Genomic DNA, 26,641 nt, shown 5'->3' on the forward strand with positions numbered 1-26,641 from the left:
CCCCACCAGACAAGATGATATCATCACACTCTGTCGGAGAGACAAGCTGAGTACAGCAGAGAGAACTGAGAAAACTCCACAGAGGAAAGGAGCTTCATGGTGAGCTGGACTGAATCACTTTGAAGGGCTTACAAAGCCTATGCAGCCAAAGTGACCTGGTGTGGGCCCTTCGAGCACAGGTTTAACCAGCTCCCATCAGCTGCCACACTTCTCACCTTCACACTGGAATAGCATCATTACCGGGGAAATGAGAGAGGTAGGGCTGCTTCTTTATGAAGCTTCAAGTGTTTGTGGAATTATAATGTAACATTACATGCCAATTGTTCTTGCAAATAAAGGCTGCTACTGCTGAACACTTGCTCCCTGTATATAACAGCTAATGGTATGTAAATAAATGTATGAAGGCATATCCCAACCAATTTCAACAAGGCCAACCAAATATACTGAGCTTGATTTACTCACTGGAAACACTCCCCCATCTCTATATAAAAGCTTAAATTTTACCCTACTTTTGCACTATGCTTATGTTGAAGCAGAATGCAAATAACTGTCCCCTTTTGCACATCTTTATGTACATGAATACATCTCCCATTCCAATAAACTCCAACAGTTCTTAGAGATATCTTTCAACAGAACTCAAAACACAGTTAAAACATTCCTAAAGGCTGGCAATTACTTACTAGGCTTCTGCAAGTGTGTATGAGAGTTTATATATCCACTCACAGAAACACACAAACACGTGTTGGTATGACTATGTAAGCATGGGCAGCCTAGACAATACATCTCCTTTTCACACTGCATTTAGCTTCTATGTCCACATTTTTGCTACTTTTAAATGGTGCATGCAACGCACATACAACTAAAGTATTATGAACTGCTGCAAATGCCTGGAGTCAAAATATGCTAATGCTCAGAATGTTGAGAGTCATGTCTGAATGGCCATGTCTCCTGGCATGCCTGGAGATCCTCACAGAAAGGGACCACTGTGGTAACCACTGAAGCATCTTCCAGTCTTACCAATCTCCCCAGTGGCTTTTTGCAGTCAAGTGCTTTCTGAGATTTCTCCAATCACATTTATTCCTCATTGCTCTCTGTTTTTACCAAAATCAAGAATGTGAAAAGTTATTACAAAATATTAATTTTAAATCTCATACTGTCAACCTGGTTAATGAAACTCATAAATACAAAAAATGGAACAATAGAAATTAAAACATTTCATTTGGCTAAAAATTCAGGGGCATTCTTGGAAAAATGAAACTATTTACCTGAAATGTCTGATTATTAATTTTGCCATCCACTTTATTTAACATAAAATGAAAGGTTAGAAGCCTACATTTGGATAAACTCCTCCAAGGAGGCAGCCAGCTCTGTTGGCAGAGATGGTACCAGATCAGAAAAAATACAGTGAGCTCTAATCCCAAACAGTAGCGACTCCATGACTACCATTCCACTAAATCTTTAGCACATGCATTCTTAACGTGTTAATTTTTTGGGTTTAAGATTAAATTTTCATACTTGGCTATACTGAAAAATATTACGATTTTGATTTAACACCATTCAGAGTCAAGGTCAAAGCAGTTTCTGAAGTGTTCGTGTTTCCCGATAAACATGCCTGGAATAAACACTCCATAGACACGTAAAACACCTTTCCTCACACAATAACCTGATAATGTAGTATTGTCAGTAAGTGAATTCTCCATTCTTCTTCCAATTAAGAACAGAAATAGTAAAAACGACCTATTTATTGTGTTTTTGCACATCCTTCCAACACATCATTCAAGATGCATTCAAAGCAGAATTACCAAACCTAAGTTCAAGATGTGCCAAGTCTGTACCACCTTCCTCTGTACAGTTTGTTGAGACCTAGCAACAAAACCAGAGAAATTCTAACACCTTCATCTCATCCTGGTTCAAAACCTCAATCTCATCCTCATTCAAAATATTTGTTAATCTCAATATTGTAAGGATGTAATTCTTAGCAAAGCCTGCCTCTGAAAGGTATCACAGAACTGATGAGGTAGAAGATAACCTCCTCCTACCTCTAAAAAAACAAGAAAGTGGGACAGATAGAAGAAACACAGATTTCTTAAGCCTGCTTTATCTGAACACATGGGCAATAGGTAGCTGCCACAATTCTGATGCCATTCAGAGTTACAGAGAGGGTGCAGAAGTGAAAAAAATGCCCAATTATTTTAGTTTTCATTGCCATTTCTCAGAAATCTGTTAGTACCAGTGATTTTGACCAGATTCTTGCCAGTTCGTTTCTATCAGCATAGGTAGATGCTGCCATAGGCTGAATGTTGTTTTGCATAATCAGGCTTGTGTGCTTGGTATTAATACATAGATTTCGGGTTACCACCATAGTAAAAAGGCTCTAATAATAATGACATCATCATCATCATCATCACTATGACTTCAAAAAGCAGAAATGGTAAAACAGCAGACTATAGAATGAAACTGTGATGGTCTACTTTTGTTTAAATTTTTACATCTGCAGAATTATTTGGCCCCAAAATACTTGACTAGATATTTTTAAATAACAATCTGCCCACTATGATCCAGGCTGAATAAACTCATAGCATATATGTTCACCTTGCATTGCTCCATGACAAAAGATTTAAAAACTCACATTAGAGGTCAGGTTGTTTCACCTGCACATTTCAGATGACACTGCAGAACCCAGACAAACCAGTTTCACCAATACTCCCAGAAAGATCAACTTCCTATTACACAACTACACCAGAAGAAGGAACTGTTAACAATTCTTTTCTGCAACTCTGTCATTCTTTTATTGAGGTAGAATTCCTTACATAGAACATACTAGACTATTTCTGCAGAAAATTAAATTGAACATCTCCCATAAAAACCCTGCCAGGGGAACCTAACTGCGTTCTCAGACATTTTAGTAATGACAGTGAGATCTAATAATGCAATTAACAGAAATTAAAATAAGCTGGTTTGCTTGGAGGCAATTCAGGCAGCCTAAGCAGTCTAGATTCATTAGATTTAAAAGCAAAATGTAACTAAGTCAGATAATGGTAATAAAATTTAAAAAACCCAAACAGTTGTGTGATACACTCATGGTGTAGACAGGCTCTTGGAAATATCACCACAAATTCAGTAATCAAGGGGGTTAGCAATATACGGCCTTTTTAGTACTGTCACAACATTAGTTACCTTTGTAGTGTGTATTTGCATTTAGGTGGCATTTAGAAACAGTTAATGTCAGTAGCAATTCAAGGTGTATGTAAGCCAACTAGGAATACTTTTCCTATGATTAACATAGTTCAGAAACACCTCTAAATTGTAAACACAAGCATGCAAAAATATCAGTCCCTTTATAAGATACATCATTTGAAGCACTGCATTTTCTGTTTATCTCAGATTATTTTTTAAAAAACATTAATATCAAACAACCGTCTGCTACAAAAAACCATCTTCTCTTACATGAAAGATATCTTAATATCCCAAGAGAATTTTAATAAAAACTAGAAGCATTGCTTTCCTATCTTAGAGTTTTCTGTTTTAAAAGTGTAGCTGTATCTCAAAATTAATAACATAAAATAAAAAACAGTTTAATTGCCTTCCATAACATGACAAACTTCTAAAACATAATGCTTACTACACTGTTAATCATAAGCGTCAACACTGTAGGAGAGTTTTCATTTCCATTTATTATCTTTTTCCAAAAGAAAAGACCCAAGTTCAAACTAATTAAAAAAAAAAAAAAGTCCAGAAAAAAAACTTTAAAACCCCAAAAAAACAAAACAAAAAAAACCTTACAGCAACTTGTTACACTTTTACATTAATCATCAGTAACCACATCTGGCTTAGAACACAGAGAGTGTTAGCACATTTCTCCGGGGTCTAACATGAGAAAAAAAGACAAGACAATGCAACAACTATGACACTTCTAGAAAACATAATTGCTAGTCAAACAAGTTCTTACAAAGCACCTTTAAAAAGTAAACAGTAGCTTGGTTTTGCCATTTTAATTTTATTTTTATAGAAGTTTTAAAGGTCTGTTAAAACAAGCTCTATAAAGAGATTCATAACTACAAGACATGTGACAGTTGTCAGCATAGGCGTCAGACACTGAATCTACCAAGTTCCCAAGGGAGTACCAGAAGTCAGGATACACTTAGGGGATTTCTGACTCACCTACAGGATTCATTTCTAGGACTCCACACAAGATAAACACAGCGTAGATGTTCAGAAAAATAGGACAACTTTCAACAAGAGGTTTCCACTATTTATATTCTGATAATCATTCAACTTGCACTGCGATCGTTTTTTAAGAATATCTGCATGCTAAAACAAGGGTAAGATAAACGCTGCAGCAACTGTTCTGTCAACTGCAAATCTAATGCAAACTCACCACAGAAGCTTTATCGCAGCACTGATCTCCCCATAAAGTTGTCATCAAATTGAAAGGATATAAATTATATCAGATGCAAAGTTAATTGGAAGAAGAACAAATGGCAGAACTGCCGTTCGAAACTTTTCCCATGAAAAAGAACACACACAACGTGAACACACCCTTTCGCAAAAACTACGCTAATTCGTGGAATAAAAGGGAGATGAAGTCAAGAGTGCCCTCCGCCCAGGAATGCCAGGAATCCCCGGAGGAATGCGTGCGAGCAAGGCGGTCTCAGCGCCCCGCGGGGGCTCCGGGCCCCGCCCGCCCACCTGGAGCCCAAGGCCGGCAGCAGCACCTCCAGCTGCGGCACCGCAGCTCCGGGCCAGCGGCGGCCGGCCCCTCTCGGGGGGCAGACCCCCGCTCCTGACGGCCGCAGATAAAAGCCAAGAAGGACTCCAGACTTATCAGAGTCTGTTCTCCCTGCACCTCCAACTCCGCTCGGCCGCCGAGCTCGCCCGCCCCGGGGCGGCCCCACTCCGCTCGCCAGCGCAGCCCCGAGGAGCGCCCGGGGGAAGGGCTGCCCCGGCACGGCCGGCGCTCCGCCAGCTCCCCGCGCCTCACCCGCCGGTCGCGCAGGCAGAGCCGCCGTGCTCTTGCCGCACGCCCGGGAGGGCCCGGCGCCCTCGGCCTTTGGAAAAGCGTGTGTTTAACGGAGCTGAGGAAAGCAGCGACCCAGGGCGCCTCAGCGCCGGGAGCCACTGCCACAGCCGCGGGCGGCAGCGCCTGCGGCACCGCACGGCGAAGGCTCCCGTGCCCGCCGCGCTCTGGTCCGGTCGCGCCGCAGTCCTGTGCCCGCCCGGCCCCGGCCATCGCGGCAGGGAAAAGCGGGCAACGCCCCCCTCCGCTCCCGTTCTCCTCACCCGTCCCGAGCTGCCTCTCTCTCGCAGGAGGACCCCACGAACTCCGCGCCGGTCTCCACGCTGCCCCGCCGGCCGCCCTCGCCGCCGGAGCCGAGCGCGCACTGCCCGCCCCCTCCAGCGGGGGAGGGGGCGCCGCGGCCGGGCCGGGGAGGAGCCAGGCGGGGGGCGCTCCCGCAGGTGAGCACGGATGTTCCCGCCGCTTTCCCGCCCGCCCGCGGCCTTTGGTCTCTCTGAGGGAGCGCGCGGCGCGCCCGGAGCCCCCCGGCAGTCACCTAGAGCCGCAAACAGAGCGGACAGCGCCCTGCTCCTCCTCGGCCAGGGCTGCGGCCAACCGCGCCGGGACGGAACGGGCTGGCCTCAACAGCCCTCTGAAGAAGAAACCCAGCCCCGGGCCCGGGTACTGTCGGCTCGAGGCCGCCTGACAGTCGGGTTTGTTTTCCCTCGCCGTGTGGAGGCGGCTGGCGAGCCGCCCGCCCGGCGGGAAGGGCTGAGGCAGCGCAGGGACGGGGCAGGGCGGGCGCGCCTTTGGCCGTGAGGGGGAGGCGAGGGAAGCGCAGAGAGCGGGGCTGCAGCGGGGCATTGTGCCCGTGCTGCTCCCACAGAGCGTCACAAACACCCCTGGGCACACCTTGGTGCCCTGGGCACTTTGGACGCTTTCCACACGCTCTTCAGCTAGACTGGAAATACCACAAGGTGATTCCAGAATATTCTAGGCATACAGTACGAACTGAAGTGCTGCCATACTGCAGCATCTTTCTGATGATCTTTACTGACCCATCAGTGAGGGAAAGATAGTTGGTACAGACTTGGGGTTCACAGGTGTCGTCCAAAAAACCGCAAAAAACAGCGTCTGCAACCATGTCACAAGCAATGGGCCTCAGACAGTTTTTTCCATGCTCATAAAGTTATTCTCAAGGTTTTAACAACATAAACCAAGGAGCATTGTCAGAAGAAAGGTTATAGTGAATCTACAGAGAGGAAAAAAACACAACAAAATGTGATATATCCTTGTCTGCCACAGAAAAATGCTGGGCAGTCAACATGAGAAGGAAAAATTTACTATATGAGTCATGAAAGCCATATCAAAGTTATTCAACAGGAGGAGCATGGGTAGGAACATATCTTCTTTTCAGATCCGACGGGGCTGGAGATCACTACTCAAATTTCTGTCAGAGCTGCTCTGGTACTGTTACATGATTATGAAAACAAATCCAATTAGCAAAGACTACTATGTGTATATATATGGAATTTTATATAATGGCATAGATTTTCTGTAAAGAATGGCCGTGTCTTAATTAGAATGTAAAAACAGAAGAGGTTCAACTGGAAAAGGTAATGTTCCAAATACAACATCAGTATTAACACTGCTGGAGCACTGTATCCAGCTTTGGGTTCTGTGTTGGGAAAAAAAAGGTAAAATTCTCACAAATCCACACCAGAAAATTACATGCATTCTAAGAATTTTTAAAAATATGAATTTCGGTATTATTACAAGTCAGTTTTCCATAAGGATCTATTGAGTCCTGAAAGAAATAGTCAAAAGCAGAACAGTGAGACAGTAGTGTCTGACAGCAACTGCTTGTGGTAAAATACTATATCGATGGTTAATCAGTAGAAAGAGCTGTTAACAGCAGGAATTGCACGAATTACAAACAGTTCTAAGGAGGCAGCCAGTGAGGTGTTTGCAGGTAACTGGCAGCGTTTGCTGGGAGGATGGAAGTACTCAGTGTGACAGGGTCTGTAAAGACTTGTGTTGCATGTCTACATAACTCACTGATTCTCCCTTATAATGGTTATTGAGAAGAAAGTAATAGATCTATGGAGTTTTCTGCCCTTAGCAGTAACAAAAAATATATTCATGAGACAGAACATCCCAAACTTGTGCTGCCATCTTGATCTTTCATATACTTTGCCATTTAACATTTGTTTTTCATATACGTTTTTTCTACATAACCCCATCATCTTGGAACTGTTTGAGTAAAAGATGCATAGAGTTTACTTAGCTACTTTCCCTGTTGTTTTTGAGAAAGCACACGAAGCTTATACCCTCACCCCATCTGAAAAAACTGGTGAATGAATAGAAAAGAAAGTAGTGAAACTTTTTTCCTCAGTTACGTGACTTGCGTGGCAGCATTTCAGTTGAACTCACAGATATTATACAGACATTTATAATGGCTATATTTTATTACAATTAGAGTGTTAAGAAACATGCTGACAGTTTGTTCAGCCTTATACTGTACTTTGGTAAGATGTGAAGGAATTGCACTTAATAGAAAACAAAATACTTAATTAAAGAGGTGTATACACCTATAATTTTCACGTTGTTAAAGGTTAATGAAGACGGTGTTAATCGATGGTGTTGTACAATAATACATTTCCATTGAATTGAGATGCAAACCAGAAAAAGAAAAAAGAAATAATTTTTGCTAAAACAACCAGGCTATGATGACTACTACTCATTACTATATAGTCTGTAATTAATTTTTTTCATTATATATGTCTCAGGTAACAGCTTAGGAGACAATTCAGTTGCTATCTGTCATGCTCAGCATTAAACTCCTCAGAAAACCTTTCTCTTGTTCTGTACTGAGTTTCAGAAAAATATGCCAAGGCATTTTTGGTTTTTTTGTTTCTTTTATTTCTTTCTTTCATTTAACTTTATTTTTCTGTATCAAAGATGGGTGCTGGGGAAAAAAAAAAGAAAAAGATGTGACAAGCACAATTGCTAAATTACTTCTATTGGCTGTGAGCATCCCAAACTGAAGATTTTTGACTGGATTTTCACGAGCTCTATCCTACACTTCTTGAGCCTTTGAGGAAAGTTTATTTTGAACTTTGAGTTTCAATGTTTCATTGAAACTGTAGTTTAAGTCAAACATATTTTCAAACAGTTTCTTACAGATATTTGGTATGTTCTGAACGTGAGTTTTACAAGTACTTGGTTACAGTAATGCTGCAGACATGAATTGTTCAGTAAGAACCATAGCCCAGCTGGAATACTGCAAAAGTACAAGGTTATCCAGTATTTTTTGAAGGAATGTATACAAACCCAGCAATAAGCTAAAATTGCACTGAGGACAGATTTAGGTCATATGCAGAATATCATCTCTGTGCAGGCTGCCATTTCCTTTCCTATCCCTCAGCCAGTTATTTTTCTTTTCCTTGCCTTTAAGTGAAGGTTTTGGTCCTTGTTTACAAAGCTGGTTCGACACTGTGATTGATGTCCCTCTGTTCAGGCAGTGTATTATCAGGCACTTGTGAAACACAATACAAAATGGAGTTTGCAGCTAAAGCAAAAATAAACAGTAATGCCCCAGCAGCCTGTGCTGTGGATTAATTCCAGCTGCTGGCTGCTCCAGCACACCGGGAGCTGAGCAGCACCCCTGCATGCAGCTCTGCTTGGGCACTCAGTCCCTCTGTGGTCAAAGCCTGGTGGATCAGTGCTGTGCTTGGCTCCTAGCAAGATGCACCTCTGTCTCTCTGCTCTTCCACTACACGCTTAACTAAGTTTTGGCACTTCATTATAGTCCCCAATTTCCTTTCAGGAAAGGATCTAATCCAATAATCGCTGTAGAAAGTAGGGGAGAATAAAGTCCGGTATTTAATTCCATTGAAGCACTGCTTCTGACTTACCTTTTACAATACATGTTGGAAAATTTCTTTATTATCAAAGATTAGATGTCTGTTGCTTAAGAAATAGCAGTTGTCCTTCTTACTACTATATTCAGTAAGGTACTAAATAGACATTTTTATCTATTTCTTATTTCAAGAAACACAATCTTAAAAATTCAGGTCTTTACTTTCAGGGAAGGAGATGAGGCATTTGGAGAAATGTAATTACACACTTTTATTAGATGCTTTTTAATGTATGATCTCTGTCTTTTCCTCAAATACAACTAACAGAAAGAGGAGGCCTTTCATTTTCTACCTTTCTTATATTCCTCCCCCCTTCCTCCCCTTTTCACAGTGAACCTTCTCTCTCTTCCCCCCTTCTTCCCCTCCTTTCCTACTTTTCTGTTTGGGGGTAGCCCATCTTTTACATTTCTCCCATTTCCCTCTTCTCCCACATACAGCTGTCAAACACAGGGTACTGCTGACAGAACCCAGAGCACAGGCTTCTCTCTATCTGTCACCCGAGCACTCCATGTGCTCTAAAACACAAATAAAGCCTGAATAATCCTAGCCATTAGGCCTAGCCATATATTCAAGAACATATTTACATTGCAAGAGAATAAGACTTATTAAATAAAATGTATAAAATGACAGAGTAAATTGTAAAACAATAGATATACATTTTCAGATCACTTCAACACTGTTAAATAATTCCTATCAGCTACTATATGGTAAGGAAAAGCTTAGGAGATGAAGATTTAAATTGTAACTTGTCTTCTGTAGAATTTAATTTCATCTTAGCTCAAGTTTACAAATACTCTTCATGTTGAATATAAGACTGTACAATTATTAACCTTACTTATGTACATAGAAATCAAGAGTGAGATAAAGAGAAAATACCATTGACTTGAAAAACTGTTGAGGGGAAAATACACACAACACAATACAACATCAACAGAAGGTTTGATGATAAATATTATAATAGTTTCAATATTCATTTAAGAAAAAATACATAGGCAAGTAATTAGGAAAATAATTAATACTGATATGAATTTAAGTTGAAGATTCTGGGCACTGTTCAGTATCTAGCCACAATGAGGCTTTCTGATCTCCCACTCTTCTCCTGGGACAACTTTTGGCTAAATCCGCATTTCTTCCTTCATCTTAGCGACACAGTCTGACTCCCACTAGTCTTATTTCAGTCATCCTAGCAATTAAAAAATTTATTTTTTTTTCCAGAAGGAGCCTGCAAAAAGCCTAAGTACTAGCAAATGCACCTACATTAAACTTCCAGAAACCGTTTGAGTTATTACCTGCTCGGCTGTGGTCTGTGCAGCTCTCCTTGGCCAAGCCCAGGCTGCAGGAACAAACTGATTTTTTAAGAGAAGGGTAGTCTGAGCCTCTGTTTTCACAAATACATAAAGTTTGTTGGCATTGTCAATGTATTTATTTGAATAAAGCTTAAAGGGTGTATTGTTTCAGTCATTGCAGATGTAAACATTGATTTATTTACCACAGAAATAGTAATGTAGTAAATGCCATAGAGTCTATGCTCTTTATGCATGTAGCTCTTATTTATTTAAATAGAGAGATGAAATGTTCGATAACTTGGGTGTAAATCTAAGCATCGCTACCCCAAGTAAAAATTAACTTTTTTTCTTATGGGCCTGCGTGGATATCTTAGCAATTACGGCTTGGGGTGGGTTTTTTCCTACTTTTGGACGAAGACAAGGAAGCGTTCGTGCACCCTAAAGCAATCCCTGGTCCAAACCCCTTCTCCTGCTGGGTTTGGGGGGAGCGGCCCCGCGCCTTTTGTGCTGTGGGGCAATGGCACCACCTGGTGGTCTCGGTCATTGTAACAGTTCGCTCCTGTGACACATTGCCCGCTAGCTTGAAAATAAAGACCAGGAAAAAAGAATTATCTTTAATATTTTTACATTTGTTTTTATTTCCAGTTACTTTTCTTAATGACTGAGTTAGTTCCATTTAAACGGTTTCGTGAAGCAATATTTTCAAAGAGATGTAAACATTTTAGTAATGTCCAATTACTTTAAATATCAACTCAGAGATATTAAACCTTCTCCTTGAAAGAAAAACATCACTCCTGATTCACCTGCATTAATTTAACTATTGATGCACTGAAGACTTAAGAAAATAACTGTATCTTTTCGAATCTAGGAAAAACACAGAAATACAACTTAAAGGCAGGTTTTAGAGGATTGGAGTTTTCAATGCTAGAATGTACATGCATATAATAAGCATTTCATGGACAATTAAATTTTTTTGAAACTTTAAAGTTCCACTTATAAACTAAATACTCAATTTTCACAACTTTTATAAAAGAGTTGAACAAATTAAATAAGCTCATGGGAATTAGTTCATCCTGGCCTTTACCATGGTTTGTTCCTCATTCTTCTTTGAAAATAACAGTGTTATTTTCTGTGTTTCCATTTCAGATCCCACAGCCATCCATTGTTTTAAGAGAGGAAGCTTACAGCCTAATTATAAGTCAGCACAGAATATATAAGGTATTTTAAACTCTCAAAGATGGAGGCTTCAGTGATGCAATGGATTTTATCTTTGGCATTTATGCAAAGTCTGCTCATTTTTACCAGGAGAGATATGTTTATATAGAACTGGCACTATGCTAATGAACTAAACTGCTACTCCAGTTTTCAATTAGTACTGGTTTTTTTAGGAAGAAGAACTTTTCCTGGTTAGTGTTTTGTGACTGTAGAGGGTGCTCTTAAAATACTGGAGATGGTAATAATATGTGACAATCGGTTTCTTTTTCTGTAAAGCTTATCAATGTTAGGATGTTTATATTTAGCAAAGAACATTGTAGAGCTAGTGTGTTTTATTTTTGATGTGGGCAAGAGTCACTATCCACATTTGCATCCAAAAACGTCCCTGGAAACTTTTTCTGGATTTAGTTTATTTTTGCAAGTATGTTTCTGCCAAACAGTGATAGTATCTTCTGAGAAAACTATTGATGTGCTCTAAAACAAGTTGAAAGAAATACTAGAGTGTATTTTTAGTTGCAAGGCCATTGAGAGTTGAATAAGAGCTTATTGTTCCAAATAAGCTATTTAAATATTAAAAAAAAATCCTTAGTTATATGAAGTTGATGCTTCCACATTGTGCTATCTGGTATTCTGTTGGGAAGGATTTAACTTATTTTCACTTTCATTTGTCTATATTCAATTTTATTGATTGCCTCACCATAGTCCCAAGCTATCTTTTTCTTATACTTTTTAAATTGAATTAGCAAGTGAAAAAAGTCCTAGGTGCAATAGACTAAATCAAAATGTATCCTGCTATATTTTTCCCTCAACAATACAATTTTTTTAAAATATAAAATGTTATGTTCCACCCAATACAGCCAAGAAACAATTAATTCTGTGTACTTAAGAAGTGTTGCTTCTTTCCAGTGGGAGTGGAGTAAAAACCTCAGAAAGATAAGAATTTTGTTTTAATAATCAGAACTGCCCACTTTTAAGCAGTGTAAGGAGGACAAATATTCCCTAGGTCAAGACCTTTAGTGAGCCCAAGATGAGGCTACAGGCTTGTGGCAGCTCTGCTCTAAGTCGGACCGGGCTGTCAAAAACCCTCTGCTGGAACTGCGCTGCAACAGCAGAGCTGCCCTTTGTCCTGACAGGTATGGAGTGGCGGGAGGTGAAACACGTACTCCAGAAGCAGAGTTTCCCCAATTCAAACTTCTCCTAGCAACAGCTCCTAACACTGGATTTATGTACTTACCCTGAGATGATACTGTTAGATGTAAAAATCTATTTTCTAACATTTCACCAGTGATCACTCACCTGACATTCAGTGGCACAAAGTCTGTGACTCTTCACTTTCACAGCAGCTCTGCTGCAGGCCCAGTTTAGTGCACAGAAGCCAGTGCAGTTTGTTTTGCCTGGGGAAGCCCTCTGAGCATTGTTTGGCCAAATCCAGCAGCAACTATTCTAGGGAGATTTTGCCAAGACCAGTGCATTAGGCAACCTTGTAAGTATAGACTAAGCTTAATTTGCTGGCTTCCAATTTGATGAATTTGTCCTGTTCCAGTCTCCAGCTTCCACACCAAATTCATCACTAGCAGCTTGCAGGTTAGAGCATGTCTGTGGATCATATAAAGGGGACTTAATGTTACCTAGGACTGTGACTGCAGGCTTGCCATAGTCAAAGGAAATTCTTTGTGAGACCTGGCAAAAATTAACTATCCCCTACTTATCAGGCAAGTCTCTTCAACAGAAGAAATGTTGCTGCCTGAGGTCTGATGGTGGGAAATATTTCTGTGATAAGTCATATAATAGGGGAATGCAATGGCTGGCCAGACACAAGGATTTTGTCTCATGGGGCTTTCCTCCTCAGGATTAAGTAGAGATTTGACCAAACGAAACCTAGGCCTTTTCCAGCCTTAAGTACAGAAACTATTAAGACAAATAGTCATACTTAGTTCTCTTTCCATTCACAGTATTTCTGGTGGGCAGTGTTTTCACTTCCCTAGGAGAAACTAGAAGTGTTTCCCCTAAACATCCCTTATACTGAGGTTCTTAAAATGGAAAGTTAGAAATGCAAATCTTATACCCTCAGAGTCAAGACTTGAACAGAGACTTCCTCTGATGACTAATCTCCTCTTCACTGAGCTATTAGATAAAACAGATAGTACTTTTCCTCCCGTTTTGTAAGAACAGGTTGACATAAATTTCTAACTCTTGGAGAGAGTTCAAGAATGTATTTTGTAGATTTTCACACCTCTGCAGTTCACATTAAAGGACCAGAATATCAGAAACAGATGGAACTCAAGACCCATCATCTTTTCTTTATAACGGCCAGTCAGGATGTAACTTATCAACTTTAGTCATTCCTGTTGTGGATTCTCTTTTCCTGAAGTATGAAAAGACCAATGTACTTCATTGGGGGTTGGAGACTCCACTACACAGCAAACATCACAGTACCTCTAAACTGCAACCACCTACAAAAATTACCCAACACATTCTACATTGAGTCTGCCTTTACTGGTTCACTTTTCACAGCACATTCTACAATTCTAGAAAAACTTAAAAGCTCAGGGGAAAAAACAATCTTGCAATGTACAATACTTGTATATTTCAAGCAGTGAAAGCAGTAAATGATACACATGCTGGAATGACAATAAGACAAATGGAAGTTTTCATTGGGAAAATGCAAACCAGAAGACAGATAGTTTGTTTTGCTTTAGGCAAAGCATGAATGCAAACATTTAAACTGGAGAAACTCCCTTTTCCTTCTGTGGCCCCTCTGAGTCATTACATTAATTACTTGGAACTACTTACCTACTTCCCTTCATTTAGGCCCCAGGTGCAGAATCTGAGTAGAGAAAATTATTTTCATTCTTTTTTCTGGAGTGAAAAAACAATATGTGGAAACACTCATCATTTCCTCCCTGAAATCCATGAAGGTGAGAAGAGGTGGCATCCTAATACATACATTGTGTTTTCCTGGTTTTTAATACCCTATAGCAAAACATAAGAGTGGTAGGGGTGCCAGTGATGTTTCTTTTCTGAGATACAGTGAAAATATTTGTTTCATTTTGTTGCATTAGCAGGGACAGCTGCAAGTGTTTGCACTTCTGCATCTTCTAGTACTTCACTGAAGGGATACTCCTAATTCTTGAAGAAAGACAACTATCTCATTTTACAAATTGCTGACCTGTGCTTATGCAGTGGCTTTGACAGCCTCCTTCTGTGATCAGTGGATTACGCTGTCTTTGAAATGTGTCCTTATCCAGCCACATCCAGGCATACACTTTTCCATATGTGAAATGAGAGAATTAATGAAGGCATTAAATGTTTAGAAAACAAACAATGAATCAAATTAGAATTATTTTTTTAAATCATAGAAGAGGCTCAAAACCTAAATTTCCAAATTAGTAGCAAAGAGGTTCAGTTTCAAAATCTACAGTTCTTTTTGGCAAGATAGCCACGTCTCAAAGCTCTTGCTTTGGAGTTTCATTTCTAACTTCCCTCTGGGGAAAAAACAAATTAAACCTTTCCTTGTACTCTTATTGAGATGTTCTTCTGCTCTTCATAATTTTGTAATGCAAGCAGCAGACTGTAGGACATGGGCTGTATAGATATCTTTAAATAATAACTTGCAAAATCTATGGTTATTTTCACACAGTGTAGTCAACTTCTCCCTTCCTAATAAGGAGTATCAGTCAATCCCGGGGTAGCCCAGGTCATCAGGGGGTGGCTACTGAGTCTGGCTCCCCTTGTCACAGCTGCCTGGCAGTGGTCCCACCCTTGGGAACAGCCAGCTGGCTGTGCTGTGCATTTCAGCTTCCTCTGATTTGCGTGTGGACCTGTGAAGCAGCTGAGTGGATTTTGCGTGGTCGGCTTGTTTGTTGTCAATGTAGAGAGTTTTCCCATTGCCATGAGTCTGATGATGCAGTCAGTTTTCAGCATGGCCCCTCTGCTGTCATTTCTGCTGCTCTGCACTGGCTCTTCAAAAGATCAGATCTGTTTCACAGATTTTGCTTGTTTTCAAGTCAGTTCAGCACTTCTCTGTTCTGATATGGCTTGTCCAGATGCACAAGTTTCTTTTTGCAGTCTGCCAGATTTTGGCCCCAGGCAGACTCAGACTATGAGAAAGAAGAGTCCTTCCTCTATGTTCTCTTATATTCCAGCTGCATACCTGTGAAATTATACAAGCTGTAGGATGACCCTTCATTTAGAATATCTTGTTAGAGCATAGATGTGCATGTTCATCATTAATGACACATCTCAAACTTTACTCAGAAATACAACTCCCTCATGGAACTGTGAGCAGTAACAATGCAAACAAAAGCAACCTCTTCCATGGTCAGCCTCTGATGTCAAAAGAAGAGCATAAATAGCATCTGCCATAGGAACAGAACTTTAAATTCTGGGGTGTAAATCCGTGTGTTCAAGGATTTTTCAGAGGCAATTTTAGGATTAATTAATGAGAGTACCTTCAAAATTAAAAATATATATATTTTCTAGAACTTTTTTTGAAATTAAAAAGGATTATGTATACCCAAAGTATGCAGCACTTTCCATTCCCAAATAATAATCAAGTCTTCTTCTGAAAAAGAAAGTCACTTGACCTAGTGAAAATAGGAAGATGATATTGTAATTCATTTAACTATTTAGTCATATTTTTAATCCCATCAGATTAATATCCTCTTCTATTTAACTACCTAGATGAGGGAAAGTGACAGTTGTAAAACTGTATTTTAATATCTGATCTTTTTTGTTATATGTTGTCTTCTTATTCAATAGGACAGCAATGGAAACATTGGTAATGATACTCACTGCTTTACATAACCTCATGACCTTAGTTACTTTCTGTCTCAGCTTAGTAGCACGAGTTTCACAAATTTGGCACTACAGAAGTCTCTTCAGATTGTTTTTAATCATTCTCAAGATCTGGATTTTTTCTGTGATTGCAATATCCTTACTGAGATGTGAATTCGAATGAGGAAAACCAGTCCATTCCCAGATTTCAATATCCAATGGAGATGAATTTAAGACCTTGTCATGAGTCAGTGGTGGCCTTGCTAAGGTGGATTCGTGCTAAGTGCAAGGCAGATCATTACTCCACTTCAGCACTCACATTTCAATAGTGGTATTCACAGGCATAGAGACAGACAGTCAGTTGTTAGAGCAGCTACTTCCATTGACTTCTGAAGAAAGCATCAGATGAGGTGCAGCTATGCCTACTGGCTAGGTGCTTAAACAACCACTTAGACACAGGAGCCATGGCCATAATCCCATCTTCACACTGAACACTTCCAACAGGCACTAACCAACTTCATTCAGTGCTCTTCCAAACTGCACTACTTGGAGTCATCTCATTTAGTATTAATTACTTGGTTTTCAGCTGTACTCAAATTCATCTGCTTTAATTGATTGTTCATGACCTTCCAAGTCTTGTTGCAGCTTGTCAAGAGCTTCCGTGAGCATAGTCCATGTCAGCAGTTAGCACACTCAGATTTTCTGGCAGGTAAATTTGTTACAACAAACCTAGTCAGGATGACATCTGAGCATGTGTCCAGTGTAGGTGGGCAGAATTGCTCAGATACTTGAAACTACTGATACTGTTCCTGCAGAAGTACCTTCTTGAAATGGGGCCTTTATCACCATAAGGATGGGCAGATGTTGAGTTTAAAAAAAAAAAAAAAAAAAAAAACACCTCTAGTATGAAAATCTGTTTTATATTCCCTTTTCAATGTCCAATACTTAACAAATTCTACCTATACTGCATTCACACATTCTGATTCAAATTCCTGTTTAGTATGAGATGTAAAAACTCAGTGAGGGTTGATATGGAAGTGTAAAAAGTTAATATATCTGGGAAAGAAAATTAATTTTAAATTGTAAAGTTGTGCTTGAAAATTAATGTTTACGCTATGCATGAAGTCTATGATTCATGATTATTCCTACTATTTCTGATTTTTGCTTCAAATTAAATAGGGTTGATTATGAAGAATGTAACTGTATTCTTCTGCTCATTTATAAAGGAAGTTGGAATTTTTGGAGGATGTAGAGTGCAATCACTATCATGGTATTTGAGGGCAGGAAGCTAAAGAGTCTGAGAGATCTTTCCCATAAATACAGTGTTCTTCAAGCACAAAAGCTTGGGAAGGAAACAATTCCTTCTAATTAGGAAAGTAATTTTAAGCAGAAAAAAAGATGTAAAAGCTTAGGGACTGTTCTTGTCAGAGAGAGATGTTTCCAAGAAGAATTAGGGCAATAGAGGATTATTGTTTTGTTAAGCCTTTGATTGAGATCTCAGACTTTCATCAGTTTTGTAGCAATGCAAGCAAAGAGATAGATCTAAGGCTCAAATGCATCTCAGAAAAGAGATCTTGGAGAAAGAAATTAAAATAAAATAATTTTTTTAAAAAACACCAACCAGACTAGGATTTAGCTTTTGGGTATTTATAACACCCCGTTTATAGCCAAAGGGAAGTTTTTCTGTCATCACCCTGTTACTTTTAAAAACAAAGGGGGAAAAGTGTTGCTTTTGATTTCTAAAAATATTGTGTTAGTTACTTGAAAAATTCCAGCTAGAGCATGAAAGATTCTTTGGAGGAAAACTCCAAAGCTGTTGTTTAGAAGCTGCCCTGGGTATAGTCAAGATTAAAGCCCTTAATGAAGGCAAAGCTTACTTATCTGATCAGATTTTAGCATAATGGTCTAGCATGTGATATTATTTTGTAAAAGTTACATAACTTTTTGTTTAAGAGCATACTTTACTTTCAAGCAGTGCAAACAACATTTTTAACTTGTTCAGATCCTTGAGAAAAGCAAGCAGATTTGAAGAAAAAATTTGAATATTTGTTAACAAAAGAAAATCATTCCTTTCTGTGACTTGGTTAAGATGAAAAAAAGACAGGAAACTAATAAAAAGGATCAGAGAACCTGGAAATAAATGTTGACAGGCTTGTGCACTGGCAGTTTAAAATCACATATTATTAAGCATTAGCTTTCTGCTTAAGTGTTTGCCCACAAGATTGCCTTTCCCTAGGAAAGTCTAGAGATTACCCACAACTCATTTGTGTTTGCAGGTTTTCTGTAAGTATGTGTGGGCACATCCTACCATTTATCAGCCACAATGCACTGAGGTCACAAGTCCCCTGCCTCATTAAAAGACAGTGAGCCAATTGAAAAACAACTCTGTTCTCCCGAGGAGCATCTGGACATCTGGTGCAGGAGTAGTCTGCTTAATTTTGAAACAGACTGATCTGGGAAGAAACTAGGCAGTTAGACAAAAAATAGGTAATAAAACCTTGGATATACAGAGTTTTCCTGTTTTGACAATGAAATTTGTGGATTAGAGCTCAAAGCTTTTTAGGGTTTCTCACACACTGAGAAATAGAATTTAAAACTTAAAATATTAAATAGTGGGGTAAGAAAAAACACATGACCCTCCACCTCTGTGGAAATATCTCAGGGCTTCATGAAATCATCAACTGAATATTGAGTGCTGATAGACCCAGCACACCATGATGTAGGAGCATTTATCATCAGGGTGTTTGTTACTGTCAGAAAGGATGAGAAGGAGAGAAGGTGGTGGCTTGGCTCCTTATGTGCCCAATATAATGCAACCTGTCACATTAAAGAGTTGCTCATAAGCCACAATCCAGGCTTGTGACAACTGCCAGTGCACTCCTACAGACATAGTGTGAGTGTGCCTGCTGCTGGCTGCTGTCATGCCATCCTTCTCACCTTGTGCACTGCCATAAAAATACAGTGCTAATTCCTGCACTTCAGACGCTTTTGGCAAAAGTATTTACTTCATTAAACTTTTCACTAATCTGTGCTTCCATTGGCTCAGGGAAACTGCTCTTGTATCTTGAAAAAATTGCCATTATATACAGCCTCTTCCACACCAAGAAACTGCTTGCTATATTTTCACTCATCTTTAGAAGGGAAATAGTCACTAAAAGTTTTATATTTGAATGTAAACTTCAAGAGTTTTGTGCAAAATGGTCCTCCAGAGAGCACAGTGAAGACAGTATCTCTTGAGGAAGTAATGGAGAAGCTTTCACCAGCACTGAGAATGCAAACATTCATTGCTTCTATAACCAAGTGAATGATGGTTATTTTGTGACACAATATACTCAATCAAAATGAAATTACTCTTTTCTTTATTATTCCTTTTTCCTCCTCAAGATGTCACACTCCCTGTTGAATATTAAATTTATTCTGGTTAACCAGAAAACAGTAGAGTTACCCAGCAGGGAAAACAGTGCATTGCCAAATAAAAGGACACTGGTCTGCTGCACCATAATCTCCTGCTGATGTAAAATAATAGAGTAAAATGGATAGCAGCACTCTTCTGTCAGCTTAATACTACAACTTCAAACTTCTGCATGAGGAAAAGGCCAAAAGAATGTTTAAACAGTACTCCTTAAAACTAACTTTCCTTTCTGCCAGATACAAACTAATTAATGTTTTGTTATATTCTTAACTAACAAGGTGGGATGAGGCTTTGTAGAGCTCCTCCTACCACATTTGTACATTGAAAGAATAACACCCAACAAAGAAGTGTTTCTGCTGTTGAAAGAAGGGAGGGAAAAAGCCTGAAACCAACATGGAGGTAGAAGAAATTAAATGTAGCTTTTCCTCCCTCTTTGCCAGCTGTACAGAACTCAGTGATGGAAAGAGAATGCCACATTCAGTAACTTCCTTCCACAACCCACGGAGCAGCAAAGTAACTGCTGTTGTTGTCCAGCTCCAGAAACAGATGTGGTTTGAGTTTGTGCACACATGGGCCTGAGTGCCTACGCAGACTGAGGTATACTCTGCTTATTTCCACATGCTCATACTTGATTCAGGAGGACTACCTGTGACTTTTTCAATCACCCACAGCCTGTAAGCTGTTCAAGCATAGCTCCAGAGCCAGGGTTATGCTGTGTCACCAGGAGAAAGGCTGTGATAATGCATGATTAGTCCAAATCCCTGAGAAGAAGCAAGACAGCTGGGACTACTAAACCTGGCACCGCTGGTTTGTAGTGATCGAGTTTTGCACTGGAGTAGGGAGACACCTGGAAGCCATTTCCTGCTTGTGAACTGTTCTCCCTCCCCCTTCCTCTCAAAGATAAGTGCATGCCATGTGGCTTTTGGCCACAATGAGTTTTTTTGAATTTGTAACATCAGGAAGGTTTGCTTTAAAGGCACAAATCCAGATCTTGCCTTGCATACAAAACTTCAAAAGACTATTTTTTCCTCATCTAATGCCTCCCCTCCTCTCTCCCCAGTCTCTTCTGACTTCAAATTTCTCCAACTCTGAAAAAGTCTGCAATTTCATCTTGAAACTGGCAAATGAACTTTAACAGACTAGAGGCTTCTTAGGTACTGGCCTTAGTTTTTCCAGTGCCAAAGCCATTGATTGTTGCTTTCTAACCGTACTTTGCTAACATGCAACAGGTTAAGATCTCCACAAATATACACACACCCCCACCCTTAAGTACTTGAAGTTTACTTGGCTTCAAAAAGTAAGCACATATTTTGTTCATGAGAATGCCTTTGAGCAGTATCTCTTTTGTCAGCTAGGTTTCTCTTGTGCATTGTAAATCTTTCCAAGAGCCATCTCCTAAATTTTTTTCTTCATATTATTTATTTTATTTTGTCTCTGGAAATGTTTCATTCAACAGAATGGTAGCACTGTTTTAGCCATTGGGCAAGATGTTGTTTCCCCTGAAATCAACAAGAGCCACCAAATTCTAAGATGCCAGAATTTTTCACCTCTTCTCTCTAAAAGCACTGAAGTCCAGAAACAGGCAATGCTTCACCAGTTTGAGACTGCTCCAGTATTCTCTTGATATTTTCTATGGAATTGCTGGTCCTAGGAAAACTAATAGCAGAGGTGGAACACTCCTGTATTTTTGACACAACTTTATGTACAACCTCCAAATAATTATCTTTTTTTTGTTAAAATAAATCCTAGCTTTCATTACTGAAAACTAGAAGTTTTTGAAAACAAATTCAAAAAGAGAGACAAATTTTAGTAGGCCAATAAAAATAGTTTTGTGAAATTTCTTATAAAATGCCACTCAAGTAGTCTTCACTGTTTTGAGAAAAGTATACCTAAATTTATTTCAATATACACCACACCGTTGCAGTAGTTGTAAGATTTTACTAACTGAATTTCATCTTTTAACCAGTAATCTGTAGCTGCAAAGTCTGAATGCAGACTTAGCCTTCAAATCTTGCTGGAGAAGTAGGACTTTATAGGAAAGTCACACTCTCCCTCTTAAGAAATAGAAATGGTAAGATAAAGTGGTCAGATAACAGAAGGGGCTGCCTCCCACCGAAGAAGCCAAACATGATATTACAGCCATCGTGGCAGAGGCCTTGCCAAGCAGAGCTCCATCCCACAGCACCAGAACAAGAGAGGAGGGAAGGCAGCAGGGGTTAAGCAAAGTCCAAGAAGCAGGCGAGTTTGCAGTGGCAAGGCAGGTGCAGCATCAAGGCAGGCAGGCATTCTGCAGGGAGGGTCAGCCCAGGAATCATCAGGCAGGAACAGACATGTGAAAGGAAGCTGGGAAATCGGCCCAGCTCATGATCTGATCAGCAGGGTCGATGGCCAAGCACAGGCACACCTAAAATGTAGCTCAGGCAGAGACTAAACATCCATGGCTGATCTTAAATGAATCTCCTGAGCCCATGGGCAGGGGTGTGGGTAAAGGCCCCAGGTGAGGATGGTCAGGGCTGTTAAATCCTGTTGGTTCACTCAGGCCTCCTGATATAAGTCAGTGGAACATCCAGACTCATATTTTCATGCATAAGCAGGAAAAGAGGAGAATTATGATTGTGGTTTGACCTGTGCTGCGTTTTGTGACCCCTGAGTGCCTGATTGCTCAACCACAGTATTACAGTAATGCTGTGTCTACTCATAGTTTATATAAACACAGAGGATGTTAAACAACTGACTTATGATGTGATACTTTTGTTTCCACTGAATTCTAGGCCATCTGTGTACTAAAAAATCTCTAGACTTGGAAAGAAGATCTGATCTCTGAAGTTTTTTCACTAAGTAGTTACAGATACTACCAGAGTATTCTGCATGTATACTTTGACATTTATATTTAATTCCTTTTCTCATTGCAGTTAAGCATCTCTTGGATCCCCAGGCTTGGTTGATACTTCTGTACTTTCTAAATGTCTTCCTTATTCATCTTAAGTCTAAAATTCTTTATTCATGTGCTGTTCAAATTATGAAAATTAATGCAATCTTGAAGACTTAGAGTTGCTACAGCAGAGTTTCAAGTCACCTGATTTCTGAGAAACAGTTTCATCCATGTCTATCCATGTTAAGCAATGTTTTCTTTTTCATCTTTCCTAGCTGAAGTAATACATATTATTATCTCGTATTCTGGGACACAGAGCAGGATGTCAGCAGCATTGCAAGATAGAATTCCAACAGGCAGTCTGTACTTCTTGGAATAACTCCTGATCAGTATTTTAAGTGTCCAGTTGGCAAACTGTGTACCCCACTCTATAATTAAAAAATGCATGATTCTCCTGTTGGCAGAGAGAAGATCCAAAGCATACCAACGTCTATCAAGTTCTCACTTGGTAGTGAGAATTCTGGCAGAAAGGATCCGTTTCAGTGCTTCACACAAAGGGTTTCATCCCAGCTGACTGTTTCAGTAGTTATTGCAGTACAGTCGTTTGTTTCCCTGGTTCTGTCTGACCAGGACTAGAAGCAAAAGAGTGACAACAGGCGTTGTTCCAGGTGACAGGAGGGAATAAGAAGGTAAGGGCACCAGTGCTGGGTCAGCCCAAAAGCCCATCTAGCTCAGTATCATGTTGTGAAAAGTGCTCGAGGATGGGTGCCTTGCAAGAGGGAAATACTTTTTGGCTTTTCCTTACAAACACTTTTTCCTTCACACCTCTTCTTTAGAGAACCACAGTGGGCAAGACAGCTGCATAAAAGCTAGTAATTCATGTTTTATGCAAGATAAAAGGAATCCAGATCTTGCTGATAAAAACAGTGTGGCTTCAGTGTCAGTTATCTCTGCCGATGATATTACCTAAAAACTTTACACAGAAAGCATAGTCTAAATGAGGACATTGCTCATAGCCATATCAGACTTCATAATCTGTCTATATTTTATGTCTCTAGCAGATCATAGTACTGCTCTGTTTCCAGTCTGACACTTTGTTTTGATTTTAATAAACCTAATATGAATTAAAATAGCAGGTGCATAGCAACACCTCTTTAGAATGAGTGTTTGATGCTAATAACCATGTTAAGCAAGGCTTTGCTGAACCGTGGCTTTCATCTCTTCCTGTACAATATATATGAGATGAAAAACCACTTAACCCCTTAGCTTTTGGCTTAAGGATTGTGAAAAGCATGTATTAAATCAATAGAAAAAATAGAAATCTTTGAAGTTATAGGAGATAATTTGGAAAATAAGATACATTCAAAGTGATCAGTTGACTAATGTCACTGTACTCTGTATTTTTTATAATAATTCTGCCAACACTGGAAAAGCTGGACGTGGTCTGAGAATAGACTAATGCATGTAAAAGGAACCAAACATTACAGAGAAGAATTGCCCAGCATAAAAATGAAACAAGAATCTGGGCACAGACACAAGCAAACTGTAGTTGCATCTAATGGAAAATGGAGGGCTCACTAAATGAAAGAGTGAAGGGAGGGATTATAAGAATGAACTCCAGGCAAGCCAGTGGATTCGACTCCTTTAGATTGTTGGGAGAAGGAAAAAGCTGCATATCTTTGTCTCTTGTAATTGCTTTGTTCATTACTCTCCTAAATCCCCAAAACAAACAACAAACAATCCAAGCCTTCCCTTCATACAGATACAGATTCCACTTGTAAAAACCACTCTTGTCTATTTCTGTGCTTTTTTAACATTTTATCCTCTTACCAGGTTGAAGGTCAACAGAACTCACAAAGAAAATATTGTAATTTGTTTTGCTAGCAAACCAGTACTTTACTGGAGACACATGCTGTATCAGACTGTTATAGTGAAGTCTTCATATTTGACCTGAGTCCAGTTTAGAATTCTGAAAAGATAGCTTGGTTATATCCAATGGTCTCAAAGGTCTTTTCCAAGTTAAATGATTCTGTGATTTTATTATGAGTTTCTGCTACAACAGCTTCAATGTATCATTTAATTTCTCTTCCATCTTCTGGGGCAAACCCTATACACTCCATTATTATCTTAAATCAAGCAACACATAAATTCCCTGCATTGCTGAAGTTCCCAATTTCTTCATTACTCAAGTACATTTAATGTCTCTCGCTGACTCATCAGACCTGCACCTTCTGATAGGAAACACCAGCAAAATGGCAGATATTAAGGAGAAATCCAACACACATGGCAGAATAAGAGGGATTTCTAAAAGCTGCTTATTAAATTCTGGGGTTTTTTTAACATTGCTGGGTCTTGATTATGACTTTGTGTTAGAGGCATAATTGCATTTACTCTCAGCAAGGAAACAGAATTTTCTTTTTCTTGATTTAGTCTCAGTTTGGACGAAGCTGTTAATAGGCTGAGTTCTGCAGAAGTGTCTGTGATTCCAATGAATCCAGAACACAATGAATGCCTATTTTACATGGGTAAACCTGACTGTTTGAAGTCAGTGAGCCTAAACTGTGTGGCATAATTAGAGGAATGAGCCTCAGGTTGCTTTGTCAAAACATTCTTTAATTGCTGGATTATAGGATTATTGGATTAGAAGATTAGATGGAATGCCTGGAAATCTTAAATTGGAGCATCCAGTAAAGGAAGACTTCTCATGAATCTGAGTTATGATGTATCTATAAACCTCACAGTTTGTACAGATTGTTTTAGCAGTTGTTCAAAATACTTTCATGGTAGGACAATATGGACATATTAACTGTGTTTTCTCTGACCCTTCTTTTTAAACACATTTTTAATATGAAGGAATTTGGTAACTTTTCTTCATGACAATCAGTTGCCAGCTTCCATGTAGCCAGGGTGCTAGAACTGCTCTGAGCTCAGTCTGTGAATCACGCTGCTTCCTTGTCCATGGGATCTAAAGGAATCCTGATACCAGCCAGAAACTGCATGGCATCCCCCTTGCAGTGTGGCCTTATTACTTAATTACACCATGATCACTGAGCACAGTTATGGTTTTTTATGGTATTCTTATAGCACTTACTCTGTTGTCAATTCATTTTGCGTTGTACAAACAAGAATCACAAGATGGTGCACTACAGGTGCTTCTCTTTTCTTCTCAGAGCAATGTCAAATGTGGAGTCTTCAAACATGGCACACAGAAAATTATTCCATCATTCCAGCTTTTCTCATTTCCAAGGAACACTTGTGTTCACTCCTTAAAGTTTCTGCCATCAGGATTTCTCCAGCTGCTGGTGAACCCTGCTTGGTTCCACATGTCACATACTGCACATATCAGGTATGAAAACCACAAGAAGTGTATGTGTGTACAAGCAGAAAAGTAATGGCTCAGGGATAAATAGATGACCAGATAGGAAGGGAAACTTCAGGCCATGGTTCAGATCCTCTTTTAGAAAAATGTAATGAAATTGGTCATGTCAGTATTGAACAGAAGTGTCTGGTAAATTCTGCTGGAGGTTCTGAAGCCGTAGGTTTAGAGTCTGCCTGTTTCAGATGGGACAGTTAATGGAACAGTACTGCATTGCTCTTTCCTGAGATGGTTTTGTAAGTATTAGGAAGCTGACTTTGAATTAGTATATGAAAGAGTTTGGAAAGTTATTAGTAGTACTTTGTTATGTAATTCTGTGAAGCAAACAGTAGAGGACTTCTGTTCACAAGCAATATAGAGACAGCTGTGTTAGCTGTATTCTCAAGCCATTAACTGAGTAATCATCAGCACTTCAAAGTACCATGTTTCCATATCACTTCATATTTACACTACTAAAATCACAGCATCCAAAATAAGAGCCAAAGCACTGAAGTGTCCCAGTATGATGAAGATCATGACTCTCTGAACAGAAGGATCAATATGGGAAGGTGTAAATCATATTCCTATTTTCTGGGGTCAAACCCCAAAACACTTTGGTACAAGTTTTGACATCTTTTAAAATCAATTATTATTTTTGTCACTGATTTCCACTGAGCCCTGACTGATTTTTGAGTCTGACCATCTTGTCAGGATTTAACATACCTGAATAAGCAGAATTATATGTAGTCATGACTTTCATATTTTCATATTGAAACTGTAGGAATTAAAAAGATTACAGTTTATCACTT

The 26,641-nt window shown here is 39.5% G+C and overlaps 1 protein-coding gene and 1 long non-coding RNA gene across 8 annotated transcripts in view; one reads left to right on the forward strand and one right to left on the reverse strand.

Annotated features, from left to right (window-relative positions):
- Window positions 1–5,386, reverse strand: part of CGNL1 (cingulin like 1) — a 55,733-nt gene extending 50,347 nt beyond the window's left edge. The window contains exon 1 of one of the 3 annotated variants that reach the window (XM_014874065.2): window positions 5,281–5,386. The gene's annotated coding sequence lies outside the window, so the exon portion shown is untranslated. Of the gene's footprint in view, window positions 1–4,378; window positions 4,552–5,280 lie in introns of those variants that run through there. The other 2 variants (XM_014874067.2, XM_088172492.1) reach the window with 2 other exon arrangements.
- Window positions 5,387–5,395: 9 nt separating this feature from the next.
- The window catches only part of LOC148222226 (uncharacterized), a 37,245-nt gene continuing 15,999 nt past the window's right edge, over window positions 5,396–26,641 (forward strand). For 4 of the 5 annotated variants that reach the window (XR_015806489.1, XR_015806486.1, XR_015806487.1 and 1 more), the window contains exons 1-3: window positions 5,416–5,457; window positions 11,349–11,420; window positions 25,648–25,823. This is a non-coding gene — a long non-coding RNA (uncharacterized LOC148222226). Of the gene's footprint in view, window positions 5,458–11,348; window positions 11,421–25,647; window positions 25,824–26,641 lie in introns of all 5 variants that reach the window. The other variant, XR_015806490.1, reaches the window with a different exon arrangement.

This window comes from Sturnus vulgaris, chromosome 13 (assembly GCF_052056855.1).
Source record: "Sturnus vulgaris isolate bStuVul1 chromosome 13, bStuVul1.hap1, whole genome shotgun sequence".
Taxonomy (NCBI): Eukaryota; Metazoa; Chordata; class Aves; order Passeriformes; family Sturnidae; genus Sturnus; species Sturnus vulgaris.